The following is a 15601-nucleotide window of genomic DNA, read 5'->3' as shown; positions in this document are numbered from 1 at the left end:
TGGAAATGCTTAAATGTTCCCTCCACCCTTCCTCATTAGTAACATTTAGGAGATAAAAAGGCCCAGTCCAGGCGTGGATGTCATCACAGAGAGCTCACAGGGTCCCATGGGTCACGCATTCTGAACCCAGAGCTCAGTGGGCTGCTCCTCTGCGTTGGGCGTCACAGCAGAGCTCCAGAGGTCAGAAAGACACCACAACACAACAACGCCGTCCTTTGTGTCACACTTCCAGCAGAGGAGATAAAAATGCGTCTCTTTTTCTCTCCCCCGTCTTTTTTTTTTTTTTTTTTTTTTTCTCGGTCAGTTGGCGGCCGAGTCGTGACGTACTCGTGGGCTCCAATGAAGTTATTGTTACAGATAAAGTAAATGTTGAACCGCAGATGAATGCAGGCTGTGACAGAGCCGGCGGGGACGTCCGCTGACATGTGAGAGCACAGCCACAGATCATATGATGGCCTGCAAACCCCTCCAGCTGTTCAGAGCTTCCACTGCTGATGTTTTTTTACACCATATTTAAAGCATTTCAGAGATGTGTCCGTCTAAAGGGAGGGAGGGGTGTTTCTTCAAAGGATTTCAATTAGCAGGAGGTGTTTGTCTTGCTTCCAGGAGCCGGAGGTACACAGATCCTATCAGACAGATCACATCACGCCACTTCCACCTGCCACGGCTTCGTCTTTGTGTTTGCTTGCGTGTAAAAATGCGCAAAGTCAGTTAGCAGTGTGTGTGTGTGTGTGTGTGTGTGTGTGTGTGTGTGTGTGAGTATGGCTTCATTTCCTCTGACAAAAAAATAAATCAGAGTTGCTCATTTACATCTGGAGTGCAGGAGCAGGAGAAGCAGCGAGCGTGGCTTTCTTTCTCTCATATCCTGCTCTACATTTTTTCCATTTTTAATCTCTCTTACTCTCTTTTTTTTTTCTCTTTTTTTTCTAAAACTCTCTCCAATTCCATTTAGCTCTCAAGTCCATTTAGCCTTTATTCAGGAGTTCAATAGTGCACTGGAGTGCCTCGTCTATATTTGAAACCTCACCGCTGAATAAATCGAGCAGAAATCTTTTAATTCTGCCAGCCGCCACCCAGCCTGAAAGTTTATACTGCCGCTGAAGCAGTGGAACGGCAATAGTAGGTTCCTATAACAGGTTCCAGCCATATGTGGGTGTGTGAGCAGCTTGCCAGAGAGAGCGAGCGAGCGAGAGAGGCCGTGGCATCATGTGGTGGTTGAAGAAACAGCTGGGAGTGATGCTGTATACCTGACTCCTGCATCACACTGTGTATTAGTCATGTTGGAATTAAAGCAGTTTTTTCAATAATATCATTTATCATGATTATTTCTGAGACAATATATCGTCCAATAAAAGTAGTGATCATGACAGGTTTAAGCAAACTGAAAATGTTTCTTCATTTTTTTTTACGTTGGTTTGATAATTCATCTGAAGACTCCTGACAGTTTACAATTAAGTGAGGATTTATAGGGTTAGGATTCATAGGAAATAATCAATAATGACATCATGTCAGGCTTCATGTCTCTGCCAGTTTATGTTCATTTTCTACACAAATGATCTAATGAATAACACAGTGAAAATACTGCAGCTTGTATGTACACTTGGCCGGAATATACGAGTACAAAATGATTTGTAGTGAATGCAAAACACAGATGTGGCAGATGTTGGGTGGTTAGCTGTCCTATATAACACGCAGTGAGTTTGAACTGAGCTGCAGAGAGCCGAAAACATCCATTGTAAACAGGAGGCTTCGGTGCGAGCAAAGGTTTCTTTCTGACTCATTTTTACATCAAAGTTTCCGCTGACAGCATTTCCTCAGTAGACCAGCAGCTCTGCAGCCACAGCTTGTAGATGTTCACATGATTTACTGAGTGTGTGTGTAAAGCAAAACCTTCTTCAGTTCCTTCTTTTCCTTTTTGAATGAGCAGACACAAACAGTGCAGGTGAACGGAGAGGAGACGCCGAAAATGAACGTGGCCAAAAAACGCAAAGAGGAATAGAAGATTTGGTGACTTAATCTCAGAGATACTTGATTTTATCTTTAAATGGTCTCCTGATATCTTTGCATGTTAGAAAGATAAAAAAACTATGATATTTAAAATGAGGTTGGTCAGATTGCTTGTTGTTGCTGTACAGTGTGTGAAAATTGGCCTGTTTCTTTAAAAAGCTTCAGCGCCTCTCCACTGAACACTGGAGCATCTTAAAGCAGGTAGGAATCATGTGGGTGTAGCCCCTCCACCCCTTTTAAAGGACAGACGAGGCCCTCACACACACACACACACACACACCATGCTTTATTATTAATGATATGTTTACCACTGTGGCGCGCAGGCTGATGATAGGTGTTTGGGTTGGGAGGTGGGGGTGAAAACAAAAGTGCTCTCTACATATGTTAATGACCTGCAGATTTTTCATACATAATTATCCAGCTGTGTCTTAATGTCACGTGTGAGGCGACAAAGGACACATTCTGTCTCAACAAAGCCTCCCTGTGCTGAGCCACGATGACGCCCATACAACAAATCTGCAATGCAAAGAAGCCATTATGTTTTCTATGAATATCAATGTAGACATACAGTGCACCGGTTCTGCCTGCGCTTCATGCACACACAGGAAGAGCGGTTGTTTATGTGGAGCCGCGCCTTCGCCTCAGACAGTCAGCCTCCTCGCTGAGACTCCTCACCGCTGCAGAACGTGGTCTCTTGAACCCTGCTGCCTGTCTGGTCTCGGTCTGCATTGCTGATGCAGCTGTGAGATGCTGACCAAAAGAGATGATTGCTCATCCCGGAGGACGCGGCGTCACGTTGGCAACGCTACGACCCGGTTAGGGCCGTCACCGGGACCCCTGTTTGAAAATGCTGCGATGACGCCAAGAGATAAAACCACGCTTGGCAGAGTCACAAGGCTTCAGGTCTTCAGGAAGCTCTGTCACATGGTGGATAGTCTCCAAAGCCACAGATGATATTTTGATTATGTAAAAATATCTATATTTATATAGTGATGAGGGTTAGAGAGGGCAGACAATCAGGATCTGATATAGTTTAATGTCATTTCACAGGTTTCACTGTTAAGCATTTAATGTGTGGGTCTAAATATTTTGAAGAGGCAGGTTTTCATGTTAAAGTGTGATGAAACTATAGCAACTCTTTTTGAATTAGTGAAGTGTTCACCACCATGGTTAACAGCTGAATAATCAATGTAAAGCAGAACCTCCTCTAGCTACAGTAACACTGAGGTCTCTTCTCCAACTTTATAAAACTTGTGTCTACGGTTCCAACGTCATTTCAGTTTCACTCTCTACATACATGGAAGATTTAGGAAATCCTTGTCTTCATACAGGAAGACATTAAAGAGACTGATGTGGTCAGATGACAGTAAATCTAAACCCAACATAATGAACTTCACAGAAATCTGTAGTTCATGTTAGAAATATTATGTCCATAGTTTCCTACAGAGTGTAGCTGTCATATGTGAGTTATTATGATGACTGGTTTCTGACTTCATGTCATAATTAAAACTCATGTTCATCTGAAAGCTCTCATATATCTGACTTGACTCAGTATAAGGTTGTAAAGTGCCTGTTGCTTCAGTCTGTTGTTCAGTATAATAAAGCCTCATGTTATGTAGATGCAATATTGTCAGTCTGCACTGTTTTCAACCATCACACCAACTCTACAGTCACGCTCCTGTCTTTAGTTGTCTGGAGACGTAAAACAAAAGTTATAAACATGAGATTCTTTCCCATCTCTAACCTCCGCCCCATGTGACCTGAGCTCAGGATGTGGGAGGTGGTGACATCAGCAGTGACGAGCCAATAGCAGGCTGTCATTCTAAAAGGGCTCAATTCAGACAGCTGTTGTAGTTAATGAGATAACTGGTCCTCATTCATTTGTTCATCACTTGCTGTAAATCTGTAAGTAAGACTTCTCATTATCTTGGTTTGTCCTGAATTATCTTGATTGATTTTCTAATAACTACTATATGATGGTACATATTGATACCAATATATCATTTACATGTAAAGTGATAGAGGATTTGATCTACGTTGCACACCTCTTGCCAGTCATTGAAGTGTTTCCTCACTCAGTGTTAAGAGTTTATTTTGTGAGGTAGCTGGACTTGTGAAATCATGACATCACTAAATCATGCAGGAAGTCATCTAGTCAGGCCTCAAGTTAGATGCTTTAGTCTGAACTACTGGCTCAGACCAATTAGTGTTCTAGAAGGACTCCCAGGTGATCTTGTAAATCCAGCTGCTTCACACAACCTAAACGGTTAACGATAGATAGATAGATAGATAGATAGATGGTGATTGACAGGTGGTTCATCCAATCACCTGCAGAGTCATTTTTACTCTGCAGTTTCCATGGACGACTTCTCTGATAGTTCCTGTGTAACAAACCAAAGAACCAGCTGACGCCTCAGGTTAGTTGAGAGAGGCCTTTGTGGGAATAATATCAGTCGTTAATTCTGCCTTCCTATGAACAAAAGCTATTCAGCCTGTGAAGTGTTCACTCTTGATGTGAGAACACCCTCATTTTTTTGCTCCCTCAGTAATGCTTTAATCACCTGGCAAATCCCTCGCTCTAGTAGTGGAGCTGCACACAGCCTGCTGCAGATAGAGTCCAGGAGGCCTAATGTGCTGTGAGGATAATTGTCCGTTTTAATCCACTCCTCTGTGTGTGTGTGTGTGTGTGTCATTCACTGAGAGCCGCAGCACACTGGCAGGCCCAACACGTCAATCAAATCTCATCCCGTCAGAGCTCACGGGAACAGGGATGAAACATTGCGGATTTAATTAGCGTCGCAGCGTGTCATATCTTTACCATGAACTCCATGGCAATGTTGGTAGAAACCACAGGGAGCTGTATATATTATCACAACCCAACCACCACACAGTCTGCAAGGTTGCTCTAAATCCATGTAAAGGCGGTAGCCCGCAGCTGTAAGCTTTGCAAATGCAGCTATTATTGAAATGGCAAAGTGCCCTACTTACCCTTTAGAGACTAGCCCTGAAATGAACCAGGAGTGGGTGGCTGACGGCAAGTTTTATGTTAAACTCGACGAAGCGCTGCGCGTCTGAGCGGCGCAGAGGGAAAAGCGGTCGCCCACCATCATCATCATCATCATCACCGTAGAGACTCGCAGGTTGTTTCCCAGCAGAGGCAACTCTGACTGGGGCTCCGGTCTCACGAAGAATACAACTGGCTTTTTTTTTCCTCCATTGGGTGGGAAGCCAGTGAGGGAGCGTGTCCCCGTCATTGAAATAGTTGACTTCTCCTGGTCCTGGCCTTGACGTCGATGTTGTGTCTTTCAGTTAAACACCGTTGAATCACTGTCACCAAGTGTTGAGTCTCTTTAAATGAATGAAAGAGTTCAGTCTTAAGTGCCTTGAGATGACTTTTGTTGTGATTTGGCGCTATATAGATAAAAGTTGAGATTGAGATAGTTTGTCTCCTCTTCTTCTGCACCATCTTCTAACAGGAAGTAACATAAAGGAAGCAAGGAAAGGAGGGAAGTGGATGCATGAAATGGATAAAAGTATTGGAGGTCATCAGTGTGAATATTTAGCTTTCAAGAAATACACTCTTTTGAGAAGGGCTTTAGTCTATATAAAAGGTCAGATAATGTTACAAAATGTTACAAAACTCAAAGATAACGTGAACAATGATATAAAACAGAGGAAAGCAACTATTCTCACATTGCAGATGCTGGAACCAGAGACGCATTTTTTTCCTCAAACCTTTAAAGTTCATAAAGGGCGGGAGCTGTACTCAGTTTGGACACATTTACATACAATAGAATCCAATAGCAACCCCGAGTCATGACAGTAAAGCCTCAAAACAGCAACACAAACTCCTCAGACCCCTCCTGCAGCATTTCTCTGTCATAGTTTCAGAAGTCCATTATAAACCTGACCCTCAATCCTTCCACAACATAACCACATATGTTACTTCCATATCAAGGTGTCACCTCTTTAGAGCTTTAAAGTTCTACTGAAAGGAGCAGGGTGGTTTAGCTATTTTTAGGTAGGTGAGACAGATTGACTTCTGTTGTATAGTCTATATTTGTTCATAATTCGGCAAATAGGTAGATGAGCTATTATCAGTTCCTGTTAGTGTGTCATGATGTTACAATGTGATGATTCTCAGGCAGGTTCTATTAAGAGTTATGATGAGCTAATGATTTCTAAACAGATTAATAGATGCAGAGCAGAAGCTAACGGTTATTTTCATTATCGATTCATCTGGTGATTATTTGATTGATTCTTCTAATGTCTTGTTTTGTCCACAACTCAGATATGTTCAGTTTACTGTCAGAAAGAACTAAAGAAAGAAGAAAGTATTTACATTTAAGAAGCTGGAATCAGAGAATGTGGACTTTCCTTTAAAAAATAGATTGATAGATTATCAAAATAGTAGCAGATTAATTTAGAAGTAATGAATCAATGAATCAATATGCTGTCATGACGACGATGTCCTCAGCAAGTGTGTATCATTTCTGGGTTGATTTTTTTCAGATTTGACATTTGAGTTATTCAAAGAAGGATTATGAGTTGTGATGCAAATTGCTGCTCAGGCCTCCCTTCTCTTACTCTAACACCACCACCACACCAACCCCCCCTTACCCCTCACAGTTTGAAAACCTCTGTCACTATGAGGATAACTGATGCCACTAAAATAACCACAGCTGGTGTGTTTGGGTCGCAAAGGAAACAAGGCGTAGGGAAAAGAAAGGAGATGAGGAAGCGTTTAAAGGATAACAGAACATATTGCGTGTGTGTGTATGTGTGTGTATGTGTGTGTGTATGTGTGTGCTGGAGCTGACACATGGTGTGACAGAAGGGGGGTGTGGGGGTGTTGGCACTGACAGGAGCTACAATAGATGGACGGAATAGAAAATCAGCACAAAGCTTGATGCCTGACTTTGAACCCTGGCTGTACAGTAGGTCACATGGTTTTCCGGCTTTCCTGCCCACTTGCACCCCGAGCACCCTCAGCACCCTCAGCACATTCACTCCAACTCCCCTCTGCATGGACCCCGCTGGACCTCGGGCCAGTGTCGCTCGTACCCCACTCAATCTGCACCCCCACCCCTTGGTAGCCGAGTGGCAGTGGCGGAATGACTGAGGCTGTTGTGCTTCTGCCGGGTCATGTGACAGCTCTGTTGGCTGAATGACCCCCCCCCCCCCCCCCACCTACCCCTCACCACCCCCCTCTCAGCCCCGACTGCCATTATGTTTTATTGGTAGGGGCCGCTGATGAAAAGAGAAGAGTCAGCTCTCCCTCCGGGGGCCGCTTCCACATGCACACACACACACAGACAGAGAGACACACTTATACATACACACTCACAGCAAAAAGCCTGCTGGGAGCCCGTCGCCATGACTGCGCCGGGGGCCGACGGAGGAGAGGGAGGAGAGGAAGGAGAGCGGACACGGACACACAGGGCAGCCAAATGGCAATTTTCTGCTGGTAAAGAAGACTTAAATCACATGTTTGACTCACACACTGAGGGCAGCGAGAGTATTTTGGGACTCCCTCCACTGATGCCCCCTCTTCCCCCCCCCAAAAAAAAAATAGACCTGCTGTAACTTGCCACTAAAAAAAAGCTATTTCCTTCTAACTGAACATCCAAATACTACTCTTCAGGTTTTTTTTCTGCTATAGTACTGTAGCTCACTTTTAAAGGTACTTTCCAACCGCCTGTCTTTCACCTCATCGTCGTCATTCTCTTTTTAGCTCATTCTTTGTCTCTGTCTGTCATCTCCCCTCTGTCTCACCTGCTGTCAGACAGGCTAAAGCAGTCAGCAGGTTGTTTTTTTTTCTTCATCTGTGGCAACGAACACACAGTCCACCTGCTCACCATCTACAGTACATCACATCCACATCAGTGCCATTCAGCGGTTACACTGGGAGGATATTAAATCACAAAGTTGGGTTTTTTAAAATAGTAGGTGGTGTGTGTGTGTGTGTGTGTGTGTGTGTGTGTGTGTGGGCGAGCAGGTGGCTGCAGCACAATGATATTATATTAACTGCAGGGCTGTTTTAAAATAACATTTTTATATATGTGATCTATGCATGCACAAATTAAATGCTGAATATAACTGAACATATAGTCCATATTTTGCAGGTAGTTTTCTTTAAATGTGTGTATTGAACCTGTTTGATCAAGTGTAGCATTCAGTCTGTGGAGACCTAATTCTGACAATAACAGGAAATTATCACGTAATAGACCACACATACATAAAACAACAGCAGCAGCAGCAGGTTTCCATGTGGGCGGCCACCACCACCACCACTGCTGCTACTTCTGCTGCTGCAAATAGTTGCATCAAACAACTGAAGCTGGCATGCACTACTCTCAGCATCATCACCTCCACCACCACCATCTCCGCAGCCGCTACGGTCCAGCAATCAGTGAGGCCACAGAGACAGATTAAATTAGATTAGCAGGACTGAGCTTTAAAGTCAAATCAGCAGCTAATGGGCTCGAACACATTTGGCAGCAGTGACAGCGCGTCTTTTGTAAATAAAGGGCAGTCGGGAGGCGTGCCGTGCAGTTAACCCCCCCACCCCAACCCACCCTCCCGCCACACAATGACTCCACTGTGTTCATTCCACTGTCAGTCACAGAGTTGGCAGCACTGTAAAGTTTAATCCGTGCCCCGGTGGAGATTTATCTTGTAAATAAAAAGTTGCCATGTCAAAAAAAAAAAAAAAGTGCTTTACGGTTTAATTCAGAGCTTTTGTTCTCTTGTTTACAAAGAAGCTTTATTACTGGAGCTGTTACTGAAGCTGAAGGCTGAGTGAAGCTGAGTTTGATTTGCCAGAATGAATTTATTGCTGGGTTTTTTTTTCATATTAACACAGAGGTGAGAAGTCACAAACACAAACACTACACAAAGCTACTTCTACTTATACTACTTTTCATATTTAGATTTTACATTTAAAAACACATGACAAGCTTATATAATACAACTGTGAGTGGTAGCAGTTCTACCAAAAGTCACCTATCAACCTTTTTAACTTCTGGGTTTTTTTCTCTTTCTGTAATAAAACATCTGAAAGCTCTAATCTTATCGGGTGGAGGTCCGTGGTGTCATTTGTGTCAATTTAGGGCTCATTGATGTGAAAAAGTTAGAGATGAGAGATGAGGGGCTGGGGGGGGGGGAGAATACAGATCTGTTCTTATTCTTCCTGCCACATTAATCATCTTCTGTCCCTTTGTTTGGGGCCTCAACCCCTAGGTTGAGAACCGTTGGACTCAACTAGCTTCTGCAACAATATAAAGCAGTTCCACCTCCAGCAGCTCCAATGGTTAAATGCTGTGTATGCATTGATGCTTTTCAGTATGAACAACAATAATGTGATGTGTTATCAGTCACTCAGCCATTGTTCTCTATACTCAGCAGTAGTTTCACATTGTTGTATTGGCTCTTCTACCTCACTCTGCCTCCATTTAATAACACACGTCTGAGCGCTGCCAGATGGCATTGAGAAGCCTATTTCTGATGCCTTGTATTTAATAGCATCTCTTCATTCACACCTGGGGAAGTGAGTGAATGGATTTCTAAAAAAAAAAAATCCACCTGCCTGCTGGAGAGGCAGAGACACTACAAAGCACTGAAAGAAGGGCCAGTACTCAGCCTTTTCATTCAAGCTGGCAGCTCATGTGCACTTTGCAGCAACCTGTTGTTTACTAGTTGAAATTTTACATCTCACTGTGGTGATGTGTGTGTGTGTGTGGCTGTGAGTGGATGGAGGTCATATATGTAGGTCATCCTAGCTAGACAAAGCTGTGTCTTTTATCACATGTTTCAAGTGTTATCGCCATAATAACAGATTTTGCTCGTCATCCCCAAAGCATTATGGGAAAAAAAACTGACAAGACCCATTTTTGCAAAGAAGCGTGAATGACGGCAGCTGGCACACGTTGTTAATATTCATGTTTTATTGAATCGGACAATGAATAATTGAGCGTCTCTCTATGTGTGTCCCTGCAGGGCCTCTGTTTTGGCTACGCACAAAGCAATGTGGAGGAAATAAAGATCCTGATACGCTGAAAACCAGAGGTATGACCGAACCTGTACACACACACACACACACACACATAGCCTACATTTAACCTCACACACACAAACACACTAGCAGATGAATTGAGGCGTGTTCACTCGTCATCGTATGAGAATAACCACATGATGGAGGCGCTGGCGGCAGATGGATGGGTGGGGGGAAACATGCTCTTTCTGGAGGATTTTCCTTGTCTGTAAGTGCATGAGGGTCATAAATATAGCAGAGACACACATACACACACACATACACTTACATACATACATACATTAAACCACACACACAGATATCCACCAGCTGGCCAACACAAGCTCAGATTGGTTGCCAAGACTGAGCTTCCACTGTTTCAACCTGCAGCACACACACACACACACACACACACACACACACACACACACATACTTGCAGTGTGTTAGTGTGTTCTATACTGTGCAGCTATAAAAGGAAACTATAGCGAATGACACCTTGTGCACCTTTTAAATCAGTAAAGCGGTACATTGTTGTTCCAGGTTGACCCACAGGGCAACACATGCAACCAGCCAGTGTTGTTTTCCTCTCTATCATCACATCAACACGACCTAACTGTCTCTTTCCGCCGTTGCCATCTTTAATCCGCAGTGCAGCAGCGAGGTCGGCCCGTAAATCGCCACGAGGGTTAATGTGAGGTCAGTCGGTACACACTTAGTCACCGTGTACTGTACTGTATCAGCCCTTCCCTCCATCCTGATCTCTGTGTTTTTTTTCCCTCATCCCGTGCAGCTGACAGCATATTTCCGGGGCTGAAATTGCGGCGGATGAAAGACGAGTAGGTTATTTCCTAATCCCAGCGTTTTAGTGTGCCGGCCGGGGGGTCCCCGCTAGGTCCAAGTGGAACATGAAGGCAATGATGTCAGATTAGTTATCGACAGCAAGCAGCGGCCGCGTTCTTTGCCTCCTCCTCCTCGTGTCAGAGTGCATCAGAGCACCAAAACGTAGCCGCTTCTAAAGACAGTTTGTGCACATGCTGTAAAATGAGCACAGTGTTTGTCATCACACACAGATTATTTGTTAGAGGCCTGACAGTCAATAAGCAGAGTTTGGGATAGAGATGACGCAGTAAAAGGTGAGCATGCATGAATGATGGAGAGTCAGACGGGAGGATGAACTACTTTAGATTTTTTGTTCAGTTCTGAAGCTTTTTGTGATTTCAAGTTGTTTTTACTTCATTGGTGAAATAATGTGACAAACTAGGGTTGACATAGAGACGAAAAAACAATAGACATTACATGAGGCAGTTGCTGGGTGGGGTGAGTTGTAGTTTCTCTGTGTGTGTGTGTGCGTGTGTGTGTGTGTGAGGTAGACTGTTTTCACAAGCCTGTGGAACATAATAATACTAATAGTAACAATAATAGAGATAATAATGATGATAATGACAATGAGTATGGTAATGACGACTATATGTTGAGCAACAATGTAATGATAATAATAATGAAATATATGTTTTTATATATAATAGACAGTATCATAATAATCCTGTCCAAAGTTCAAGAGGCTCTTATTAAATATACAAAATGTGCTAAATATTTATAATTGACTTGATTTGACAATTAGAGCTAGTAGTATACTTAAATGATTTTACATGCATTTTTTCTTTAAGGTAGCACACAGTTAACACTCACTTTACTTTCATGGTTTACACAGTTGTGTACTGTAGCTCCCTGCAGTCCTATTCATCAGTTTTTGTTACTGTGGTTGATCTGACAGCATCTATGTGGCTAACAGGATGTACTGAACAGAAGATGGTTGTGTACAGAACTGAATGTACTGAACTGAGCCGTCCAACAATATTCATGACACATTCACTGTAACCTTCTATAAACGGATGTGTAACACTTCTGCAGAGAGATCAAATACATTCTTGACATTCAAATGGCTTTAATTAAGCAGAAGTGGCAGATTGGACTGTGGCGATGTGAACGGTAAATAGAATAGATTGTTTAAACCAGATTTTATATTGTTTGATTAGATAACACAAAACTATATGTGTGAACAATACCAAAAGACAGACAAGAATATAGTTTAAAGGAGCAGTGTGTGGGATTTAGTGGCATCTAGCAGTGATGTTGCAGATTGTAACCAACTGAATATTCCTCCCCATCCCCTTCCAAGCATGTAGGAGAACATACAGTGGCCATAAAACTCACAAAGAACTCAAAATTAGCTCTAGTCAGTGTTTGGTTTGTCCATTCTGGGCTACTGTAGAAACATGGCAGGCTCTATGGAAGAGGACCCACTCTTTGTGTACATATAATGGACACATTCTAAGGTAACAAACACACAACACAATGATTCTTATTTTCAAGTGATTATACACTATAATTAAAACTTACTTATGAATATTATATTCCATTTCTGTCAAGTCTGTTCCAGCAGATGTCACTAAATTCTGTAAACTGCAACTTTAACTAAAATATTAATTTCTGGAGCACTAGTTTGTTTTCAATTCAATTTCATTAGCCTGTAAGTTCAGTTTTAACAAATGAAAGGTCAAACCTGAATAGATAAGTGGAGGAACATAATAACTGCAGATGTTTCCTTACAGGCCATGACAGATGCTCCCCAACTGGTTTATTAAAATTGATGTCATATGGTGTGACCTCCACTGTCACCACATCTCAGCACAGTTTAACACCAAAGGCAGATTTTGGAGCCAGCATTCTCCACCACATTCATTCATTCATCAAAACATCAAATGAAGGAAGATCTTTTTGAAGACATTCCTTCAGTTTGGTTCTGCAGATTTGGAGAATTTATACCAAGCAGTTCTGAAACAGCTCTGGAGATCATGTGGATGTTCATTCCTGACATTGGGAACACACATTGCGGTTAAAACTTCATGTTCATATTTCCTTTCATTTGTCACTCATCTGTATGCAGAAAACTAAAATTAAAACAAAAAACCTTCTTCTGCCAAATGACTGGCAGCCAGGCCTCATCATATTTTTAGTTTCCCGGACGATTTCTGTGAAGTTCAGCCCGAGTCAGGAACGCTCTGTTCTACACAGTAGCTATTTGTTAGCTTCACTTGGATATCAGAGGCATTTCAGTCAGGAGCTTCCTCCTCTCTTTGAGTGTGAGGGGAGCTTCCAAAAATCAGAACCCGGGCAGCTAACAACAGAGACACTTTGTGAAAACCCCTGCAGAGCTACTGACAAACAGCTATAAATGGATAGGAGAGGTTTTTTGGTAGAAATCCTCATCAATGGGTCGCTGGAAACAAGCTGAACAAGGGATTCTTCCAGGAAACCCGAGTCAGCTGAGTATCCAACATTCATAGCAAGTGTATTCATTATGCAGGCTCAGTCATCGCTGGGCTAATAGCTCCTTTTTTAACACTTCCTATAGTGCTCCTGAGCGTCTCGCTACATGTCGACAGAGCCGGCGGAGCAATCGGGCTCGTTACAGAGTCGAAACGCGGTTTGACGCGTGACTCAGCTCATTTCGGATGAGCCGCTCAGCGCGCGAGGCGGACGTGACAGGGAAGACGCTCTGCAAAGCTGCAACAGTAGCACATCGACAGCACCCTTAATGTGGGAATGTAGAGCACATGTATGCGGGTGTGTGCTGAAGTGTGTGTTTGCACTTGAGCACATTGCCGGGTGGGTGGTATTGTAGGCTGGTGAGAAACAGAGAATGAGTCACTGATTCCAGTGATGTTTGCATGCTTTCACCTCTCTCCGTCTCTCACTCAGAGGATCTACATTGTGTTAAAAGAGGAGCTAAACAGCACAGCAGTAATTATCCTCACATTATCCCAGACGTTGATAGTCATCGCTAGAATCATCCACAGCTATGAGACAAGCACATGTGTGTGTGTGTGTCTTTTTGCCTCCTTCGCAGCTTTGTTCACCCTCCTGCTCCTCTTCCTCCTCCTCCTCCTCCTCCTCCCTGCTTGTTACCTCCACGATAATGACTGTGCCAGTGTGGGCTGCTCAGCTATTCACTGTAAATGTCAGTGTTGCCCTCAGACTGTGGCTCCATTGTGGTTCCCAGGTCGCCCAGTGGTATGGAGACAAAATCAGTGGGTAGAAGTGGTGCCGCTAATGAGCCCAGTTAAGCTTCACTCCATTACGTTGACACATCTGTTGGCATTTTTCTTCCTCTGCTTCGACTAAGTGATGCATTCAGGTGCTGGGCTCACACAGGATGTACCGCTCTTGTTACTGAGTGTGACACATCAGCAGTCGTCAACCAACAGGTCCCTAGCGCTGGATGCCCCCTTTGTCTTCCTCTGGCCGTTTTGATGGCCTTTAACTGTTCTGCTCTCTAAGAAGGAACGTTCTGTCTTGACCGTCAGATCTACTCATGTCACAGCAACGTTCTCTCATACTCTCATACTCTCATCGAGGTTCTGTGTTCAAGAAAAGCAGCGGCGTTGGTGCTCGGTCTCCCCCGCTGAGAGACGTCAGCTCTGGGGAAACATCAAAGCACCGCTCGCTGTGGTGTGCTCAGTCTCCTCAGTCAACATGGCGTAATCCCCCATCAAGACACAGTTACAGAAAGCACATCTATCCCATACGATACCAGTACCAATCCAAGTACCCTTAAAGTGATGTCTATACCAATTGAGTACTTCATTGATACCCATCGTGTGAATAGAAGCATTAAATTGCGACTTCACCACCACAGATGGGATGTAGCTGACAGAAGGACAGGTCGATTGCAGGTATCATTTGGCGGGAGATGTTACCACTCTTGCCAAATGATGTACCAAGTTACCACTTGGTATCGGTTTATTTCGGTTTATACCTTAAAAGTATCGAGTATACCTTATAGCCAAATCAATTCATCGATTGGTCATTTTCAATAGGAATATTTGCTGGTTTCTTCAGGCTTGAAAGAGTGAATAAATACAAGCTTTCAGCTCTTTATAGGTAAAATCAGTCAGTGAGCCCTTGATCGTATGAAAGGCAAGACACATTTATTTGTACAGCACATTTCAACATCAGAAATTAAATTAAGCTAAAATAGAATAAGACAGATAAAAAGTCATGAACCCTTAATTTTGATTTAATAAAAAAGCAGCACTAAACTGCATATGTTATATTTATGTTATACAGATTTTTCTGTTCAATTGTCACCCATCTACAGGTCACCTTCAGTTAGCCAGGGAACTCAAGGACCTGTTGGTTGAACATGGTGATAATAAGCAGCACGTCATGTTCTATGCCCGAAATGCCACATTTTTTGGTGGTGGCGTTGCATTCCGGTTTATTTGAGTGACTTTCAAATGTGTATCTTTACCTCCCTTACGACTGCAGAACAATGTGCCTGAAATATCACATAGTAAAAACAAACACCCAGAGAGGCAAAACTCAATCCAAAAATGCAGGTTTGCTTGCCAGTAGCTGCTTTTTTTTTCTTCTGTTCTTTTTTTAGGGTGGATCTTTGTGTAGTAGTTGAGTCTTGCTTGCACATGAAGAACGATGTGGTTTTTGGGTTATTCTGTGTTTGAGTTTTTCGATGGAGTATTTTCCTCCAAACAACGCA

The 15601-nt window shown here is 43.1% G+C and overlaps 1 protein-coding gene across 3 annotated transcripts in view; it reads left to right on the top strand.

Annotated features, from left to right (window-relative positions):
- The window catches only part of fynb (FYN proto-oncogene, Src family tyrosine kinase b), a 75128-nt gene that overhangs the window by 4315 nt on the left and 55212 nt on the right, over positions 1 to 15601 (top strand). For all 3 annotated transcript variants that reach the window (XM_053336505.1, XM_053336504.1, XM_053336507.1), the window contains exon 2: positions 10006 to 10074. The gene's annotated coding sequence lies outside the window, so the exon portion shown is untranslated. The remainder of the gene's footprint in view (positions 1 to 10005; positions 10075 to 15601) is intronic.

Source organism: Scomber japonicus, chromosome 17 (assembly GCF_027409825.1).
Source record: "Scomber japonicus isolate fScoJap1 chromosome 17, fScoJap1.pri, whole genome shotgun sequence".
NCBI lineage: Eukaryota > Metazoa > Chordata > Actinopteri > Scombriformes > Scombridae > Scomber > Scomber japonicus.
The sequence above is the reverse complement of the archived record's forward strand: the minus strand, read 5'-3'. Positions and strand labels throughout refer to the sequence as shown.